The sequence below is a fragment of the Mus caroli genome, unplaced genomic scaffold (assembly GCF_978045245.1).
Source record: "Mus caroli unplaced genomic scaffold, Mus_caroli_1 scaffold_10, whole genome shotgun sequence".
In the NCBI taxonomy this organism is placed as follows: domain Eukaryota; kingdom Metazoa; phylum Chordata; class Mammalia; order Rodentia; family Muridae; genus Mus; species Mus caroli.
This window is the reverse complement of record NW_028227265.1, coordinates 64,148,546-64,170,385: the sequence shown is the minus strand read 5'-3', so window position 1 is coordinate 64,170,385 and position 21,840 is coordinate 64,148,546. Positions and strand designations below refer to the sequence as shown.

The 21,840-nt window shown below is 38.3% G+C and overlaps 1 long non-coding RNA gene across 1 annotated transcript; it reads left to right on the top strand.

Moving 5' to 3' along the window:
- The first annotated feature begins 10,301 nt into the window (after positions 1-10,301).
- On the top strand, positions 10,302-11,757 carry LOC147002419 (uncharacterized). Its single transcript, XR_015048724.1, has 2 exons — positions 10,302-10,470; positions 11,644-11,757. It is a non-coding gene; the product is annotated as an uncharacterized LOC147002419 (long non-coding RNA).
- Positions 11,758-21,840: the final 10,083 nt, after the last annotated feature.

Sequence of the window (21,840 nt, the reverse complement as noted above, 5' to 3'; positions counted from 1 at the left end):
GTGGACTGTCATGCACAGCTCTTCCCTGTGCTTTCATAGTGGCAATAGTCCTGTACTATAGACCGTGCATTGTCACATTCCACACCCCATGGCTCTCTCAGTAGCTTTGAGTGTGATTTGATATTTAGAAGAAGCACGGCTTTGGATACAGAATATTGTCATCTTGGCTTTTTTACTACGCTTTTGAAATGTTACAGAAGAAAGGTTTTGTTAATGATAGCTGTTTTTAAATTAATTTTTAAACAAGAGATTCAATTTCACTTGAGTCAAGTAGTAATTGCAGAAGACTCCGATTTAATTCATCTTTAGGTGCTAAAGAGCTACCTCGGCTTGGAGAGAGGTTCTGAGGAGGGGGTGTCTGGGAGCAGAAAAACAAACGACTCCAAGTCAAATTATGGTTACAAGCCTATGTTCTGCTCAGGACAGCTTTCTAGATTGTTCTCTCTGTGTTCTGCTGGTGACAACTTTCTTTTGCTAGTGGTTAGCACATATCATGCAGATCAGTGCCTGTTTTTTACTTACATATCAATTGAGTCATTATCCCAGGATTCTTTTTGATTATCCCATTAATTAGAATCCCTCAACCCCTTGATTTTTAGGATGATACAGCAAACACAGCACAGACAATAAGATAGCTGAGTGGGGCCCTGCTCTGAAATTACCATTCCTACTACCCCTGGACCTGGACCTAAACTTCCTCTGAACTTTCTTGAACTTAGGAATCTACCTGCCTTAGTAGAAATTTCTTCTGAGAGGGTCTTCTAGTGCCTGATAAATACAAAGGTGGATGCTCTCAGCCAACCATTGGACTGAGCACAGGGTCCCCAATAGAGGACTGAAGGAGCTGAAGGAGCTTACAGCCCCATAGGAGGAACAATAATATGAACTAACTAGTAACCCCAGAGCTCCCAGGGACTAAATCACCAGTACACATGGAGGGACTCATGGCTCTAGCTGCATATGTAGCAGAGGATGGCCTTGTTGGACATCAGCCCCAGTGTAGGGAAATGCCAGGATAGGGAAGTGGGAGTGGATGTGGTGAGCAAGGGGAGGAGGGATGGAATAGGGGGTTTTTAGAGGGGAAACCAGGAAAGGGGATAACATTTGAAATGTAAATAAAGAAAATATCTAATAAACAAAGAAAAACAGAGTAAACAAAAAAGTTAGCTGAATCAGATCTTGCCTTGTGATCACCACTCCCCAAATCTCTTTATCTTGTTCCTTAGTATCTTTCATCCAAGCTGGCTCATAGTGTTGCTGCCTCTGTTCCTTTAGATTTGTAAAGCTCCCTATACAATTCATATCTCATCTTTATATTTTACATAGTTGAGCTATTTTACATTTCTGAAATTATGCTTTCTCACAGCCTTAAGGGTTGTCCTGAAAGTCACAGTGTTCTACCATTTTGCGGAGACATTAGACACACCCTTGACTTCCAGACTTGTGCTCTCTCTCATTATCATGGAATCATTAGCTTGACAGATAGGACATTCTTCAAAGGAGGAAAGTGAAAATATGTATATTATTATGAAAACAAGCCTCATTCCCACAGAAACCATAGAAACTCATGGAGGCTCACACCATGTGGTTCCAGGAGCAGGAACGATGTCACACTGTCCCTTACACATGGTCAAGCAGATCATAGCATTGAGGCATGTTAAAAGCCCTTGTTGTCGAAGATATTAGTTAACTAATTTAACCTATTTACATATTTGTTTTCTTAGCTACAAGACATGATTTATACTATTTTTTTACTAGGATGTTTTTAGGGCTAAAGATGGTAAGCGAATTCGTTAATAGTCTTCAGTTCATACCATCAACAAAACTACATTATAGCTTTAAATTACCAAGTGTGGTTTCATCTTCAGAAAATATCCTATAGATTTAGCTTGGACTGGTATTGATCCCTTTTAGTTACTGATGAATTTTAAATATCTAGATGCATAGAAAAATAAATTTGGTGTCCATTTCTATGAAATCATTGAAATCTATGAGTCATTGAAATTGACTGAGTGTTCTATGGTTGGCACCATTTCTGTAGTGAACTTTAAACAAATATTTTCTCCTTCCCGAGTTTCTACCTTTTCTTTTCACCATGCTGGGTATTGAACGTAGAGTCTACCTCATGTCATTCAAGTGCTGTAGCACTGAGCTACATCCTTAGTTCTAGCTCTTCAGGGAGACCAATTACCACTTTCAAAATGATCATATATTGTTTGGAAATTAAATGTATGATTATCTGCTTGTGAAGCATGTAGAACATGAATATTCAACATAAATATCACAGATGTGTTTTTAGCCATACTAAACATGGAAAATGTAAAAACAAAATAGGTTCTCAATGCCTTCCTTCCTTCCTTCCTTCCTTCCTTCCTTCCTTCCTTCCTTCCTTCCTTCCTTCCTTCCTTCCCTCCCTCCCTCTCACCCTTCCTTCTTGGTCATGGTGTCTGTTCACAGCCATGGAAACTAACTAAGACAATGCATAATTCATGATCCCCGTTTTCAGTCCCTGGCATTCTGTGACCTCATTCCTTCTCATATCCCCATCAAGCCTGAGAGGAAGAGGTGGCTTGGAAGACTCAATAAAGGAAGAAGTCATGACCTCTTTTAACCTCAATATGTCTCTGCATTTGTTCCTCCAATGGCTTTGACACATATCCTGATGGAATTGGAAATGTGCTGGGTTTATGACTTAATTTGAGGGCATTGCCATTTTTATGACAGAGCCTTGCTAATCATAAGTCCTATTTATCTAGTTCTTCTTTTACGAGTTTCAATGATGTTGTAGCCTTTTTTTCTCCATAAATATCTTGCTTTGCTGCTTTGAGATTTATTCTCAAGATTATTGTTTTTGCTACAGTTAAAAAGTGAAAAATTCTAGAAGATACATGCTCTAAATGTTTATTGGAGATGTACATTGATTTTTACAAGTTAATTTTCCATCTTGCAACCTCAATAATAACTTCAAAAAGGCTTTCTAAATGTTTATGATATAGGCTAGATAACTATATTGGCTCTATATCATAATGATTACTAAAATTTATGGAGAAGTCACTTTTCTTTGGTAAGTTAAATTTTAAATACAGTAGACCATATAATCTATCTTTTGGTATAGGTAGTATAAAGTGGTATTGTGATATTTCTGTACTCTTTTTTAAAATCTCTCTCCAAGAGAGTCAGTGTTTACAGTCACCTAACTAAAGTGATGCAGGCTGAAGCTGGCAGCAATAATCACCCTGTTTTTCTCTATATAAATTTATATAATAAGAATTATTTACTTAAAATATATATTTAATTATATTTAAATTATGTATAAATATATATTAAGATATATATCTAATTATTTAATTAAAATATTAATTAACTTCGCTCACTGAAACTACTAAAGTTCCCAAGTGGCAAGACTAGCAATTGAATTCATGCATTTACTTTGATATCCTTGAAATAACTATATTTAGTTCTAAAGGTTTATGTTTTTCCTCTTTTATGATTTGAAAACAAATATTCTAAATTTTGTGCCTGTGTGTGAGTATGTGCACGTAAGTGCAAGTGCCCCCAAAGGCAAGAGTCATCAGATCTCCTCTTCAGGAGCTGGAGTTATAGACTTTCATGTGCTTCCTGACTTGTGTACTGCAAACTGAACTCTGGTCCTCTGTGAGAACAATGGAAGCTCTTCGCCATTGTCATCTCTCTAGCCCCCTTTTTCTTTTTATATACTTATTTTTAAATTTGCCTTTCTTGCTATAGCATCTCAGCAAGTCCTCCCAGGCCAAGCTGTAGTAAAGGGATTGATGTAGACACAGCCATGCATATGAATACTCCTTCAAAGGGGGTTTGCCTCCTCCTGGAGGGGAAGATCTGTTTCATCAGCCTCCATCTATGAGCCTTTTTGGTTTCTGATTCAGCTCATAAGAGCCACCAGGACCCAATTCATCCTTCTTGGCCTGGCCACTTAGCTCAGAGAGAGGGAGTCAACACACATTTTCCTTAATACTTAGCTCCATGGTTTCAAAATTCCTCCTGTGGAGATTAGGTTTCACAAAACACTCTTATGATAGCAGGATCAGCAATGTGCAGAGATTTGAATGAGAGTAGGCAAATCTATCATTATTTCTTTGTAAATCTGTTTCTGTGGTAACGAGGCTTTCTGAGCTGGTGTCATTTTGAAGCAAGGTATTCTGCCTTTGGTAACTGGACTACACTTGTGGAGGCCTGAGGAAACAAAGGCTTTGTGTTGTGAACTAAATGACGCTACTTGGCAGTGACAAGTCCATAGCAATGATATCAGTGACAGTAAATTAGCTTTGAATCATATGGTTTGAAGCACAGAGAAATAAGAAAAACACCTTAATTTTTATTGTGTACACAAATGCAGACATAAAGTAGGTACAACATACAAAACAGTATGATAAAAATGTACTAAAATTTGTACAATATAAATGAGATTATACAGGTATCTGGAAAATACAAACTCAATTTTTAACAAATTAATATTTTTATTTCATGTGGGTGGGTGTTTTGCCAGCAAGTATGTATGTGCAACACATGCCTGAAATGGCCAAGGAAGCCAGAAGGGGACATCGATTATCTTAAAATTAGAGTAATAGGTGATTGAGAGCCACTGTGTGGATGCCAGGAACCAAACCTGAGGCCTTTGTAAGAGTAACAAGTGCTGCTAACCACTGAGCAATCCCCTTGAGTCTGTGAAATTTCCTTTTCCAAAGTTATGAATGTTGGGTTTTATTTTTGCTTTTTGTGAAAAACATGTTTGATATTGTTAAGTTATCCTTGCAGTAAAATGGGTAAAAGGTCTTAGGATGGCTGTGCGGAAGGATCAAGGCTAGTTAATTACAGACACTTCTGCCTTTCAGGGACTCAAACATGTAAGGCACAATAAAGCAAAGTAACAATACAGTATTAACTTATGTTATTATGAAAAATTCTAAAATATATGCATATGTATTATTCAACTTTGTTATTACCATGGGTTTTTAGGGGCTGGCTAGTCTACTACAGCTTAAGCTTTGTGGATTTCAAGCCTGTGTTTGTAGCTATATAGACTACCACACTATCCTGGCCATAATTCTCCATAATGGACATGCTCACTTTGTTAGAGATAGCCCCTATAAGTATACAGAAGCAGTGTTTTAAACCATTCTGTACATGAAAGGCTGATGTAGAAAGTTGAATGGCCTTGCCTTAATAAACACTGAAAGAACTGGATGTAATTTTATATTCACAGTTCTATTTTTTGTAACATTTTCTCAAGAGAAAGAATGACTATTACAACCACAAAAGATATACAGGACCACTGAAACTACTTGTCATAAGGAATTGCAAACAATGTGCTCTTTTCAGAGGGTAGAGAACATTAGAATTTGAGGCACTTGCAAGGAAGAAAGAATGGAAAGGAAGACTAAAATGATATTAATATACTTTCCTTCTTGATTTTTGCAATGTCCATGCAAGATAACATCCTCCACTGAAGAAAGACATTTACCATGGAAAGGGTTGGTTTAGTGCAAAAGCTCCCAAACCAGTGAGCAGGAGTTCGATTAAAACTCAGAGTTTTTATAAAATGGTTGTCCCTGAGCAAGGAAATAATTTAATCTAGCTAATCCTCCATTTTCTCATCAGTAAAATATAAATGACAACATTGAAGATTGACATATTAGATAAGCTGATGCTTGCAAGAATTGTACACATGAACACGCTCCATCATTGCTAATTATTTATAATACTTGCTGCTATTATAAAAATTATTTATGTCAGTTGATATCTCTATGGTTTATAGTATATGTTTATAGTGATGAAGTGGAAGCTTGACTTTCCATAACATACCTTCGATTTCAGTTGATTTTCTGCGATCTTGTGGCTTTTTGCTTCTTAAGCAGAAAGGGAAATACCTAGTTAATGCATTTCAAGTTAATAAAGCAGAAAAGTCTCACTAATGCCAAGTAAGATTTTAAACAGGCATTGTGTCCGTGAAAATTAGAATACGAAAGAAAGGCATAGAATGGAAATGGTGTATTTTCAAAGCCAAATTGGAGACTAGGGAGTTATCTCAGAGCGTAAAGTTCTGGCTATGCAAGCACAAGGACTTAAGCTTAGATCACCAGGATCCAAATAAAAAATGATCACAATGAAATGTTTCCACAACTCCAGTGCTTGCAGGCAGACTCTAGGGACTTGTTAGTTAGCTTCGTCTGGCCTAAACGTCTAGCCCAAACAGCACCTGGGCTCCAGGTGCAATGAGAGGCCCTGCCTCAAAAAAAAAAAAAAAATAGGATGGAGAAATGACTGAGGAAGACATCCTGGTGGCAACCTCTGGCTTACCTACATACACGTGCATGCACGAATCCATGCAATTTTATGTAGTTACACCTTGTGATAGCTCTCACTTAAGGTGTGATTCTGGTTGTTTCTTATGTGAGTGTATTAAGGGCATCTCTGCCCATCTAAGATACATTTATGCCATACATTTTAGAAAGGTCAGCGATTGCTCCCAGGGTGTTTATCTTTTGCTTTCCTGGGAGCAGGCAGGGCCAAGGCACAGTTAGACCCTCAAGTCACTAGATGCCCACGGTGCTTCTTTTCTCTCCAAACACCGCAGCTCTTTTGCAGTAAAAAGTCACAATCACAGTTTTCAAATGTTATGATATTAATCTTCAGTTTTCCTGTGTTTTATTAACTATGACACTTGCCTGAGTATTTTCCTCATAGTCTATATACTAAATAGGGGGAAAAGCCTTCTATGAAAGACATTAGAGATTGAAGAAATAGAAATATACCCCAGGATAATAATGAATGGGGAGAAAACAAAGCAGAAATTAGGAAATGGGCTAAAATTACCTCTTTTTAAACGGTAAACAGAATTATTAAGTGGAAGTATTTCCTCTTTAAAGGAAGGATTGCAGAGTAATTAAGAAAAAATCTGAAGGTCAAAAGATTTTTAAAAGCTTTAAGAAAAGAGAGCCCCTCAATGAGATGCATAAATGAAGAACATTAAATAAATGGGTTGCAAATTAAACATGGGCAGTTCTAGTGGGCACGGGCAAATTTAAATTTGAAAGCAAACATACATAAGTAGACTGTAAAAATTATCCTCTGTAATAGATAGTCCTTAATGTAGTAATGCTTGGTTTCTGAAATTTAATTTAACTACCATTAGAACTCATGAAATAAATACTTTCTTGGAGAGTTGTGAAATTTGGATATGATCACTCAATTTATAAAGAAAATGGATATTGAAGGTTCAGCTTTGAGCTGCTTGAGTGTTCAAGTCTTGCTTCTTGGTTGTCTGAACTTGAACACAATGATTCTCTAACCCCAAGGAATTGACTACGTACAAACTTGAGCCTTCTAAGCTGGGGAGATAGCTCAGTAGGTAGAGCTTGCTATGTGCCTTTAACTCTATTGCAGTGGAGATGGGAATTGGAGGAGTCTTCAGACTTTCTGGCCAAGCAGTCTAGCTGAGTCAGAGAAGCTCCAGATTCAGCAAGAGAACACAGCTCAAAGGAATTAGGTGGGGGTGCCTGGAGAGAGCTTGGTGGTGAAGACACCATACTGCCCTTGCAAAGGCCTGGGGTTCAGTTCTCAGATAAGAAGCAGGAGGCTAACAACTGCTTGTAACCCCAGGTCCAGGGGATCCCATGCCTCTGACCTCTACAGAACCTGCACTCATGTGCACACATCTAATCCTCCACAGACACATAAAGTGAAAAATATCTGTCTTAAAAAAAAAAAAAACTTAGTAAGAAGATAGAGAGTATTTGAAAAAGACACATGATGTTGATCTCTGGCTTCTACACTTGTATATACAGACACACCCACACATACCCACACACAAAGACACACACCCACACACACAGACACACATACACAAAGACACTCCCCCGCCCCCCACACACACTCACAGTGGGGAGCTAGAGAGAGGGAGTGAGAGTGACAGATACAGAGAGACAGACACACAGAGAGAAATACAGTTGTACAAAAGAACACCATAAATTTTACCTAATTGACTAAAGACTATTAAAGGGCTGTTTGAAATCTAGTTCATGTTTACTGATTTTAAGTGCCTAGTCATTGCCTTTTTTTTTTTTTAAGTAAGCCTACCACATGTCCTTATTTTACTGGTGGCTTTTGTGACACAATGATGACGAAATGCAATCAAAGTACTTCAAAAAATGGATGTTACAAGGACAAAAAAAGGGTTCATTGTTTTTAACATGCTTTTCTGATAAGTTGGAAGCAAACGTTCTTTGGTGTAGGAGCTATGTTACGTTTGCTTCCTGCGAGGTGTATTACTGAACCCCCAGAAGGTTTGTCCATTTCACCCTCAGCATGAGGATCAATGAGGTAGATACAGTAGCCATTGAAGACAGTGCAGCTGCGTTGCAATGCCCATAATTAGAAAATACCAGTCCTCATGGACACGTTATGTCAAGCCATATAAAATATATTAGTACATTAAGAAATGTGATAACAGTTGGAACTTTAGGAAGATATTGCTTGTTAAAAGGTCTAATTTAATTTGAGCTTGGAATAACTGGACCAAACCGTTAGGAACTCTTGGCATTAATATGAAAACATTGATATAAGGAAATGCTTTGAGATGCAAGGGTGATCCTTACTATTTATTAGGACATACAATGTAGCAGATCAGAGATGAGAATTGGGTAATGAAACATTGGGGGGAGAGGACTCAAATGGATTTATTCTTGGCATCATTAAGAGTGTTTCATCAATCTTTTATGGGAAAAACTACCATAAAAGTAGCTTTTAGTGTATATGGCTACTGACAATTGTGGTTCATGTACTCTCTAGTAGTTATCACAGTTTCTATAAAATTTGAACAGAAAATTCTTTCAGTTACTAATATGGGCAGATAAAAAATAATTGCATCTGTAATAGCAACTTCGGTGAGCCCACAGAACAGAGAAAAACTCCAGGACCATTTACTGAAATGCTTCTCCAATCACATCAGTACACAACCACATCAGGATTGCCTGGAAACCCTATTCAGTTGTGAAGCCCTATCTCAGAACACATTTTAGGTAAGGCTAAGAAATCTATTGGTAGCCAGCTTTATCTGGCGAAGCATATGAGAATTAAGTCCCAACATTCCTGAACTATGTTGTTTTGCTTTCTGCCTATGACTCCTCTCTCAGTCTTCAAACGAAAAATTTAACAGAAATATAAGACTCCTCAAGTAGCAGGACCATCTATTACAGGCTTTTTGGAGACTGAAAATGGTTTGCTCATGAGTGGAGCAGAATGATGGTGTCGTTATTCCAAATTCAAATTAAATTAGATAGTTTTAGCAAGTCTTCTCCTCTAACTCCTGTTGTTATCACATTTTATCACAAACACATGCACATACATATGCACACATATAGACACACACACAATGGTTTGATTCAATGTCTCTACAAGTGTTGGAATTTCTCAATTATGGGCATTACTAAGCAGTTGCCCTATCTCCTATGGCTGCTTGGCATATCCACCACTATGACTATATCCTCTTCATTGATTCTTGTGCTGAATGGGGAATGGACTCAGTTGTTTTGTTGTTGTTGTTGCTGTTGGTTTTGTTGTTGTTGTTGTTTTTGAGGTAGGAGGTGGTATAGAGAAAAGTCACTTTTCTCTGAAACTCTCTGATGATCTGGTATATAAATATTGCCAATTCTAGAATTCCCCAACAAAATTACTGACCAAAAAAAAAAACAAATTATGAAAGAAAGGAGCCTTTATTTTGACTCACAGTTTGAATACAGTCCATCATGGCAAGGTGGACCTGAAGGGAGCACAAGGTGGCTGGTCCTGTTACATCTACAGTCGGGAAGCAAAGAGAATATTGGTACTCAGCTTGCTTTCTCCTTATTTTTGAAATTTGAATTATTATTTGTGTAAATAATAGAAAGCATCCTCCTATAATTCCCACTGTTTTCACATTTTATCATATATATATATATATATATATATATATATATATATATATATATACACACACAATCTAATATATGCACACACGCATGCATGCTCATGCACATGCGCACACACATATGTATATATGTGTGTGTATATATACATGTATATATATGTATATATATACACATATACATGTATACACATATACACATACATACATACACACATACATACATACATACATACATACATACATACATACATATGATATGTAATCCATGAACCCAGGGTATCTTCATCACATCCATCCCTCTCATTTAGTGGAGGACCATGAATGGTGCTTCCCACATTCAGTGTGTATTTTCCTCTCATAGAAAAACCCCTGTCTGTCACACCCAAAGGAATACCATCCAGGTGAAGGCACATCCAGTCAAGCAGAAGGTGAAGATGTTTACCTCCTCACAGTCCGGACTGTTTATAGTGGACATCGAGCCACTGAGCACTGAAAATAAAAAGAGAAGTGTAGAATAGGCCCCAAAGGTCAGTTGGTTTGTTTCATTTATTTATTTATTTTGTATTGATGGCAGTTTCTTTTTAAAATGTTTGGAGAAACATAAAACATTTTGTCATTTCAACAAATCTAAGAAAGGAGTTTCTTTTCCTAACCCTGAAAACCTCACCTTTAATGATTTAAAATGAAAGCTTCTCTTTTCTTATCTTCTTCCTCTTCTCCCTTTTTCTTTTGGAATTCAAAGTAAATATTTCTTATACAATGTTTATTGTATAGAAAAGCCATCCAGTTCCATTATACCCAGCTGTTAGGGGCTGCTCAAAAGTTTCAGACATTCATGCTGTGTCTGTCAGTGCTTGGTTAAGTCCAGTGATGTGTGTCATTGCATGTGTGCATTGCTTCTGAGGAAAAGCAGTGTATTCACAAACTGATGTTCTGGGTAGAATTCCTTTTTCCTCTCACTGGCACCATCTTTAGCAGTGTTGTTGTTGTTACCTTTAAAGGCTCTGAGCAAACTTCATTAGGTCTGTCTGATGGGAAGCTTTTCAGTCAAAGTACTGCTTCTGTGACACATCAAGTCCGAGGCTTCAGTCACTCCTTCTGAGTGGAGGCTGGCATTTTATAAAGTCTGTGGTGACATCTGAAGGTCTCACTCATGACATGACCGGTGCAAAGCTTTTGAATGCCCATCCCAGAAACAGTTAAAATGATTAGACAGCATTGTCAACTACAAAAGAAACTCAGCATTTCTGTGATGCTGCAAGCTGAGATTTCTGACCAACAGGAAGTAATTAGGCATCTTTGGAGTTATTATTTTTACTATACCAGCAAATTTTTTGGAGTAGCAAAGTTTAGTGACTTTTTTCAAAATTTCTAAGTGAATATTACATTGCAAATACAAAATGTCAGAATGAAACACATTATTATGTGTAATTAATATGTGCTAATATAGAATAAATTTTAAAAAGCATTTCTAAGCACAGACTGTACTATATAGAGCACAGGTTACCACCTGTAATTCTCTCCTTAGTTCTATTTATAGATGGATCATGGGCCACTAGGAACAGAACACACTATTGTTCTAATACAAGTGATCAGAGTATTGGAAAGTGGGAACTTCTATGTCTGGAATTTTAAAAAGAAATTATTTTATTTGAGTCACACTCATCTGTTTCACATGCATGCATACCTGTGGAGGCCAGAAGAGAGAGTTGGATCCCTTCGAACTAGAGTGGTGTCATGGTTACAGGAATCAAATCGGGGTCCTATGAAAGACCAGCGTCTTAACCACAGAACCACCCATCCAGCTCAAATAGGTGGGTTTTATTAGTTCCACTATAATTCATACAAAAGGCTGGCATTCACTAAATGAGAAGGAGTAGATATGGTCACCATACACCATACATGTATGGTGTATTCATATGTATATGCACATATATGAAAAGTTCTAAGAATAAATAAAAATTAAAACTGAACTAAAACAAAGGAAAAGAAAAGAAACAAGCAAACAAACAAAAACCAGGAGTAAAGGCAAAAGCAGGCTGAGCAGCAAGATTCATTTTTTCTCTGCTTACTGACTCTGGATGTGTGACCTAATGCCCTAACCCTGATGTCTTCTCTCTCCCCATGGGCTGTATCTGGCCAAACTCTGAGCCAAAATAGATGCTCCCTTCCTTTCTTGGTTTCATTTTGCTATAGCAGGGAGAAAAGTAACCAAGATAAAGTGGATTCTTAAAAGCTTTACTCTGCAGAAGTTTCTATCTGATAGACTGTTCTGAAACTAGTCTAATATCTAGAGATGATAATTTATCTTCCTGGAATCATATTAATTTTGTCAATTCATTTCCATGTGCTTTAAGATACAATGATGTTATCAACTTTACCCTACATAAATGACAAGCCCCATCCACCAACTGCCATTTACCAAGAGCAGTGTCTTCTCTCACTGTACCACAATGTATGCCCCCAGGCAACAATCCTGTTGAAAATGTAACTTATCTTTCAAAACTAGTTTCAGATATTTTTAGGACAGTTTGTTTTAAAGTGCACAGTATTCTGCATCTAATCCCACAGTTATTTTCTCAATCAGAGGCAAGGCTTCTTACATTTTCTCACTCTTACCCTGTTACAAACAAAGCCTTGGCTATGTCATGTTCAGAGTTGACTGCATTTATGTCCCAGCCACATTGTCTGTTTTAAGACGTCTGCTATAATATGCATCTGTTTCAAGGTATCCTAAAAGGATACTGGTGTTCCTGACACACAGCTCTTAGCAGTTTCTAAGTTCAATTCTATGAGCATCACTTTTGCTGTGGAGGAAACTGCTCTAGCTTCCATGCTAGCCTCTAGAAGTATAATGCAGGCTGATGGGGATGGGTTTCCAGGAGAAAAATCATCCATATTTTATTTTATTAGGAAGTAGACTCACAGTGTGTGTGTGTGTGTGTGTGTGTGTGTGTTCTGCAATCTTTCTCTATTTCCTGTGATTCTCACTTTGTCACCTGTCATCTGAGCACCGACAAGTTACTACTGTGATGGAAACAGACCCTGATGTTACTGTCTCGTAAAAGATGGATGTTCCTTTTCTTCTAAGGCTTCTGGGGAAAGTATTTCACAGAGAACATTTTGTACAAACTAAGACCTTAGGTGCAGGCTTTTGTTTTCCTGAATGCTAGGGATGACATTTTAAGAAGTTCACTTTTTACAATTCTGAGTTTTACCAATTGACATTTCGGTGCTCATGGCAAAATGACTCACATTTGTGTCTCTGAATCTTCAGTCACTCAATACATGGTTTTACTTACTTCTGCATGGGAAGCAGATGGAACCATGCTCAGCATTCCCTTATATGTGTTTTGCTACACTATAGTTTTTAGTGTAGTTTTACCAGTATTTCTACCTTATACAAAGGGAGCCTAAATAATGCCCCCTTTCCCCTTCAAATCTTCACATATTAGCCTATAACCTGTGATATGTGAGAGGGCATCTGCTGCTGCGATTAAGGATTTTGAGAAGGGTTCCTCTAGGAGATCTGAATTGACCAGCTGCAGTCACAAATGGCTCATCAATAAAAATCAATTGGGATCAAATGAGAATAGAGATGTGATTGTGTGTTGCCAGAGGAAACAGACTGGCTTCAAAGATGGAGAGAGGGACCCGAGTCCAAGGAATACTAAAGGATACTGAATACTGAACTAGTCCAGGATGGAGATTCTTCCTTTGATCCTTGTAGGATTAACAAGCCTTTTTGGAACCCCAGGATACCTCAGCATTGTTTCTCAGAGGAAGCTGTCTGAGCTTCTGATCTCAAGATTCCAAACAACACATTTATTTGTCTTTTGTCATAAGCATTTTTACAGCAGCAGCATGGCTGAAGTGAAGAAAGCAAATATTAGTAAGAGCTTGAGGCAGAGCTCTCTTAAGGACAGTAGATGATATCTTAGACTTTGGTTCATAAAACTTGATTAACACACATGACTTTTAGGCATAGATTTTTTTTGTACAGTGTGCTTGTCTCTTTTTGTTTAGGGGACAAAGTATTTTAGGAAATAAGGAGAGAAGGAACTATTTTGACCTGATTGAGAAATTTCAATTGGCTGTCACCTGGTTTCATTGTTTGTGTGCCCATGTGTGGTAAGATAGGGCATCATAGCAAAAAAGATGTGGTAGGTTATGGCGCTTCATAACAACAAGGAATCACAGAACAAGATAGGGAGAAAGGGCCAGGAACCAAATACACTGTTCCACATGGTCCCCATGTCTAGGTTCTTCCAATTCAGTTCTGCTTTCCAGTTTCTGTTCAAAAATGTCATAGTGATTCAGCTCTCTAAAGTGCCACAATATGGGGACCAAGCTGACAACATATAAGCCTTTGTACTAAAACCTGTCATAGTTAAACCATTATACACCCAGGATTAGTGGTAATATACCTATAGTACCATGATCACAAAAGTCATGATAGCTTATCTATTTAAAGGTTATTAAAATATATGCATGAATGTTCGTTTAAATATTTGTTTGCTTGTCACACACATGGGTACATGTTAAATGCATTGAAAATCTCTAATTTAGCACACAAAGTTTGAGATATGTACTGGTGTACATATCTTATAGTTAGTAAAATAAAGCTTGTTTGATCCAAATCTTCATTGGCATATGATAGACACAATGAAATTCCAATTTGGGTAGAAGTTTGTTTAGCTGTGAGTTTTCACAATCTTTTCTGCATTTAAAATGACTCCAAGCCTTTTCAGCAACATGAAGATACAATATTATATGTTACTTTTCAATTTATATTTCTGTACATGAAAGACTTTCCCCTCCTTGTAAGCTGTTATATGCTGATGATACCCCTCCCCCTCCATTAGTGAATCTGGTGTTCGCATCTTATAAAATGTTCTTGGAGTCTTTTGCAAACTTCTGTTCTCTAAAGTTACCTTAATTAATTACAGGTGTAATTTTCTTCTTGTTCTTGTGTTATCAGAGGCTAGAGCAGAAACGTGTGCCATGCTGTCCCCAAAGCATCTAGAATCATGTGATCTCAGTGGCTAAGCAGGGTTGGATCTGGTGGTACATGAGTAGGAGAAAGTCCTCCTGGAGTGCCTAGATTTATCTTGCTTTAAGAAGTAGAGAGACAGTTTGCAAATCAGAGGCATTTACAAGATCAGTATAATATACTAAGAAGCTGGACAGGAACTTGTAAAGTGGGGCAGATACACGTCAGTAGCTGACAGTGGATTGGCAGATCTGAGTCAACAGATCTAGTAAAGGCAGGAATTTTCATATTTTCTGCTACAATCTTAATTTTTTTCTTTAAAAACTCTTTAAATTGATTCTTTGTGAATTTCCCCTCATTCACCCAGTCCTGCTTATCTCCCCATTCCCTCATTTATATGCTTCTCTTTTACAACCTCTGCCCCAAAATAAAACACATAAACAACATCCAAAAACCAAAGCATAGTAAACATTTCATGTGGAAGCTGTACTATGTCACACTGAGTCCCACCAGTATACTCCCTCTGTCCACACATCTCCACATGCAAATGATCATTGTAAACCAATGAATCATTGGTTTGGTTTGAGATCTCTGGTTTCTGTGACACCAACAACATTGGATTCTCATTAGGACTCCTCCTGGTTACCCTGCTGTTGCCCTGGAGATCCTGAAGCTTTGGATCAGCATGACTCCTGCTTTCAAGCATCCCACCTGTTTGCTGATGATACAGATTATGGTGTAGGCAATTCAGAGCCCTGGATCTGGGCCTGGATGCAGCTGAGGTGGTCAGCCCACTGGCTCTCTCTTATTCTCACCACCAGGGGAGCTCTCCAGCACTGCTTCAGATAGGCTGCCCAATGCTTCCTGCCTATAGTGGCACTGGGCAGTTAGCAGCATTTATTTTATGGTCACTATGTGAGAGGAAGAATGACACTGTGAGACAGTTGTAAGATGTAAGACAGTTAGTTATATACAAAGTTTGTTTAGTTTTAGAACTTCAAAGTATTTTTGGTTGGCTATTTTGACCGTCTTCACTAAAATATGATATTCTAAGTCATAGAAATTATTTGTTTTTGTGCTATGTGAAGTATACAGAAAATAAAAAAGAAAGCATCTTCAATATATGGTGCTGGTCTAACTGGCTGTCTGTATGTAGAAGACTGAAAATAGACCCATATTTGTCATCTTGTACAAAGCTCAAGTCCAAGTAGATCCAGGACCTCAATATAAAACCAGATATACTAAATCTAATAGAAGAGAAAGTGGGAAAGAGCCTTGAACTCATTTGCTGAGGGGGAAATTTCCTAAACAGAACTCCAATGGCTCATGCTCTAAGATCAATAATTGATAAGTGGGACCTCATGAAACTGGAAAGCTTCTGTAAGGCAAAGGACATAGACAATAAGACAAATCGGTAACCTACAGATTGGGAAAAAAGTCTTCACTGACCCCACACCCAATAGAGGGCTAAATCCAAAATATATAAAGAACTCAAGAAGTTAATCACCAAAAAAAACCAAACAACTCAATCAAAAAGTTCTATATCAATGGGGTATAGAACTAAACTGAGAATACACAAATGAGGAATCTCAAATGGCTGAGAAGCACCTAACGACATGTTTAAAGTCCTTAGTGATTGGAGAAATACAAATCAAATGACTCTGAGATTCCACATGACACCAATCAGAATGGCTAAGATCAAAACCTCAGGTGACAACATGTTGGAGAGGATGTGGAGAAAAAGGAGCACTCCTCCATTGCTTGTAGGATTGCAAACTGGTACAACCACTCTAGAAACCAATCTGGAGGTTCCTCAGAAAATTGGAAATAGATCTTCTTGAAGACCCAGCTATACCACTCTTGGGAATATACCCAAAAGATGCCCCACCATGCCACAGGGGCACGTGTTCTACTATGTTCATAGTGGCCTTATTTGTGATAGTCAGAAGCTTGAAACAATGTAGATGTCCCGCAACAGAATAATGGATACAGAAAATGTGGTTCATTTTCACAATGGAATACTACTCAGCTATTAAGAATAAGGACATCCTGAGTTTTGTAGGCAAATGGATGGAACTAGAAAATATCATCTTGAGTGAGGTAACTCAGACCCTAAAGGACATGCATGGTATGCACTCACTAATAAGTGGAGATTAGCAAAAAAAAAAAAAAAGAAAAAGAAAAACCACCACCACCACCACCACCACCACAACAACAACAACAACAACAACTACAAAAAACCCAGAATACCCAAGATACAGTTGAGAGAACTCAAAAAGTTCAACAAGTTAAAGTGCCCAAGTGAGGATGCCTCAGTCCCACTTGGGAGAGAGAAGAAAGCAATCACAAGTGGGGAGGAAGTGAGGGACCTGGGAGGGAAGTTGGACTCAGAGGGCAGGGTGAGTTCAGGAGAAAGGGGAACCTGATCTGGTATTGGGTGAAGGAAAATGACTGAAGTCCTGAGGGCCAGCAGAAAGAATGGAAACAGGCAACCATGGGAAATAGGAGGTTTGAGGGACTCTCTCAAATGCACCAGAGACCTGGGAGGTAAGAGAATTCCAGGACTCAAAGGGAGGGATTTTAGATGAAATGAGGGACAAAAGGGAGAGGGAACTTATAAAGCCCACTTCCAGCAGGAAGACAGAGCATCAAGTGAGGGATGGGGTTGCCATCCCACAGTCACAACTCTGACCCATAATTGTTCCTGTCTGAAAGAATTGCAGAGATGGAAATGGAGAGGAGCCTGAGGAAAAGAAGGTCCAATGATGGGCCCAAAGTGGGTTCCTGCTCAAGGGGAAGTCCCAAGACCTCCCTGAGCAGGCATTACTGAGGCTATGGAGTGCTGAAAAAAAAGGGACCTATCATGACTGCCCTCTGGAAGACCCAACAAGCAACTGAAAGAGTCAGATGCAGATATTTGCACCCAGCCAATGGACAGAAGCAGCTGACCCCTTATGTTGTTGAATTAGAGAAGGCTGAAAGAAGCTGAGGAGAAGGGTGATCCTGTAGGAGGACCAGCGGTATCAATTAACTGGATCCCCGAGATCTCTTAAACACTGGACCACCAAACAGACCACATATACCAGCTGTTATGAGCCCCACAACACACATACAGTAGAGGACTTCTGGGGTATGTTCATTCAGAGATGATGTACCTAACCCTCAAGAGACTGGAGGCCCCAGGGAATTTAAGGATCAAGTTGGGTGGGGTGTGGACATCCATGTGAAGACAGGGGAGTGGGGAGGAGGTGTGGAATATGGAACAGTAGGAGGGTAGATGGGGGGATAAAATATGGAGTGTCAAAAATTTAAAAAATTAAATAAAAAATAAATACAGAAAAAATGAAGATAATTAACAAAAAAAATAAAGGAAGAAAGTGAGCAAGCAAGCAGGGGATGTAAAAGTATCTTGACTAAATTTTCTAATACATAGATCTTATGTCCCTATAGTTAGAGCCTCATGGCTTTAAGATAAGGGTCTCCCATTGTATGGAAAAGAACCAAGATGTGTTTGTGTTGCGGCCCGCCCGCGGTCCACAACACGAACGGTTCAACTGAAAATGGCAGTTCAGGCTGAAAGAGAGGTAACTAGACGGGCGGAAGAAACAATGGAGTCAAGACAACATTCTGATCAAGACTCAATTTAATATTTCCAGACACTCAGTTTATAAAGGAAGGGGGAGGGAACCCAATTTCCCGCCAAGTAACTCAGGGTCCAGTAGCAGGACGAACACCTGTGTGCCTCCAGGCAGCAAAGGCAGGTTCCAGCAGTGGGCGTGGCAGGACGAATGAGCCGGTAGCTCCACCCTTGAGCAGGCAGGTTCCAGGCTGGGGGAAGGGAAGCCACATGTTTGGACTTTGAGATTCCTTGTACACACCAACACCCACCTTCACCGAGCTGAGGCGTATTCATGTTTTCGGTTTTTCTGGATCAAATAAAAGTTATGAAATGAAATAAAGTTATGATTAGATAAATTTCAACTATTGTTGCCTAAAGCAGAAAATCTTACTCTTATAGATAAATACTAATAGGTTAGAGCTAGTCTACTTCTTATTGTGCAAGCAACTACAGTAAAACTCTTCCGTTTCTTCTCCCCTTCGGCCAATCATAAAAGGCAGCTTATAAGTCAAGACTGATGAGAAGCCACAGAACAAACCCAATACTGTGACATAAGACTTATCTCTCACAATGAAAATGGAGCAAATTCTTTTTCCTACAGAATATCATCACCTTAGCTCTTCCACATCGACTTGCTTTTAGGAAATTATAGAAATATTCACGTCATCTCCCTCTCCCATCCACCAAAATGTGTTCTTTTGCACCTAATTTATGATTACTTAATTCCACCTTCTCTCCCTTCACAAAATAAAAAATTTAAAGTCTAATTGGATTGAAAAAGGCTAACTTTTAGATGCTACATGCAGACAAAATGAAAATATAAGTTTCATTAAATGTCATGAAAACAATTACTTTGTGCTCAGTTTAGTTATTCTAAAATAGGTATTCATTATTTTGTTCCCTGAACAGCCTGGCTCTTGTTTCCACTATAACCCACTACCTCTGAATTGATACTCGAGGAGTGCATTAACGTCTTGGTGATCATAGATGCCATAAGTAGCGGTTATCTCTAGTACTATTTTCCATTGTGTATCATTAAATGTTGCAAGCATTTAGGGATCATCTACAATGTATTAGGGAGTTAATCATGAGGTTGTGGATGGTGTGGTGAGGCAGGGAATATGAGTTTGTTTCAGTTGTTTTAAGAAAAATAAACTGGCATCATAGCTGACATACTATATAAATTTGGGAGATGGAGCAAGTTCCTCTATTTCACATCTGTCAGTTAAGAGGAAATAACAGCTGGGAACAAGATGGGGGAATAAACATAAAATCCAACATGGCATAAGAAGTACCACAGGCTTTTTTGGTTGCGTGTGGTGATTGAACACCACACCAGTCATTTAGTTGAACAGACATACTTGTTTCTGGCAAGAACCAATTTGATTGCCATTATTCACCTCTGTAGGCAATTTCTCAGCCTTATACATCAGCAGAGGCAATCGGGTTTAGCAGTACTTGGCGTGGGGGGGGGCACAAAGAAAAAAATCTGTCATCTCTGAGAGTAGAAACTGATACTTAAATCATAAAAGGATATCTGAAAAAGACTGTCAACACTAGAAAGAATATCATTTTTTCAGAGGATCAAAGTGTTTCTCACAACCTATTTTGCTTATGTTTTTGTGTTTTCTTTATTTATTAATTGAGTGATGTTGAAACCCATTATGTGTCTGATTCAGTTCAGCATTATTGGGGAACATCAAGAAAATAAAGTTCCATTTTGATCCCAGTTATGAGTACCAGGGTAAAATAAACTCATTTTCTAGCATGTAAATCTGGATGCTGGTCTATGATCTCAACAGAACACACACACACACACAAAGAAACACAGACACACACAGACACACACAGACACACACAGACACACACAGACACACACACACACAGACACAGACACACACACACGTTCATGTAAGAAGCTATAACTTCAGGGCAGGTGTTGATGCTAGGGGCTATACAATAATGTGATCTTTCAAAAGTGACTTATCATCATCCCTGAAAGGAGAAGACAGCATTTTTATACATTTCTGTTTACATTTACGAATTTGTATGCAAGGTGCAGGCATTAATCAGGGTCCTTCCCTGGTTCTGTGGTACTTCAGATGCCAAGAGTGAGCAGCTGAGGTCTTGGTCATCAGGGCCTGCTGCTCTTTCTGTTACATTATTCTTCACAGAGTGAACATATATGAACACATGAACAATGCACTTTAATGCCAATCTCCTGTTCATGAAATATTGATTTGTAGAGAGCTGTAAGTAGTAATTAGCTTTTTTACTGTGGCAAAGAATCCATCTAGTTAATAACATCCAACTTCTGTACATTCATACGAAATACATTTTTAGTTACTCTAATATTTCTTTTGTCTGTTTATTACTTGAACTCAGTTCCCAAGAGAATCATTTTCTGCATCCAGATCTATATGGGCATTTTCTAAGCTCACTTACTGAGAGATAATGAGAACAAAGTCTCAGCTCAGATACTCAAGGGAGTATCAGGCCATGGACCACATATTTGCTATCTCAGCTCTTAGTTTCAACAGGCCTGAGGCATTGGCTTGACAAGAATTCATGCTGTTAAACATATATCTTATATAAATATCTAATCTGATTCATTTATTTAATCACAGCAAAAGAATCAGGTGAATAATTTTATTGTGTGAAACATGAACACAAGTTTTCATAAGTTTTCTATTAATCTTGTCAGAGAACTTCTGATATCTGTAATGCTTTATCAGATCCTGTAACTTGGAAGTTGGCAAAATAAAAGAAATAACTTGAAATATAGCAGCAGATTAAAAAAACACATGGATTTGAGAATCTAAAGCTAAGTATTAACATTCAAAATAATTCACAGCAGAGTAGGAACAGAGCTATAGCTACATGAAACAGGATACAAGAAGATGAAGTTGTAGTCATTGGTTGGAGACTTAGCAACCATCCAGATGCTTGACAATGAAAACCAATTAGTTCCTTGCCAAAGGGGGAACTTAATTAATGAGGACAAGGATGAATTTATTTTAGTTATTTAAAATAGAAGCTTTTAAGTACAGAGAGCAAAGACTTAATTTTCAGTGCTCTTAATGTATAGTATCTGGGCAGGTCTGTTGAGAATGGGTGAGCTTTTTGCTATCTTTAGTTTCATTTTTGTAGGGGTATTAATGGATGAGAAGAGGTTTTGGCAGGTGACATCTGAATAGCAGCAGGTGGAGTAATGTGTTTCACAGGTTTCACATTCACATCTGATCCCAGACCATTCAGGCCAGTGATCATTCTAGAGCCTCCATC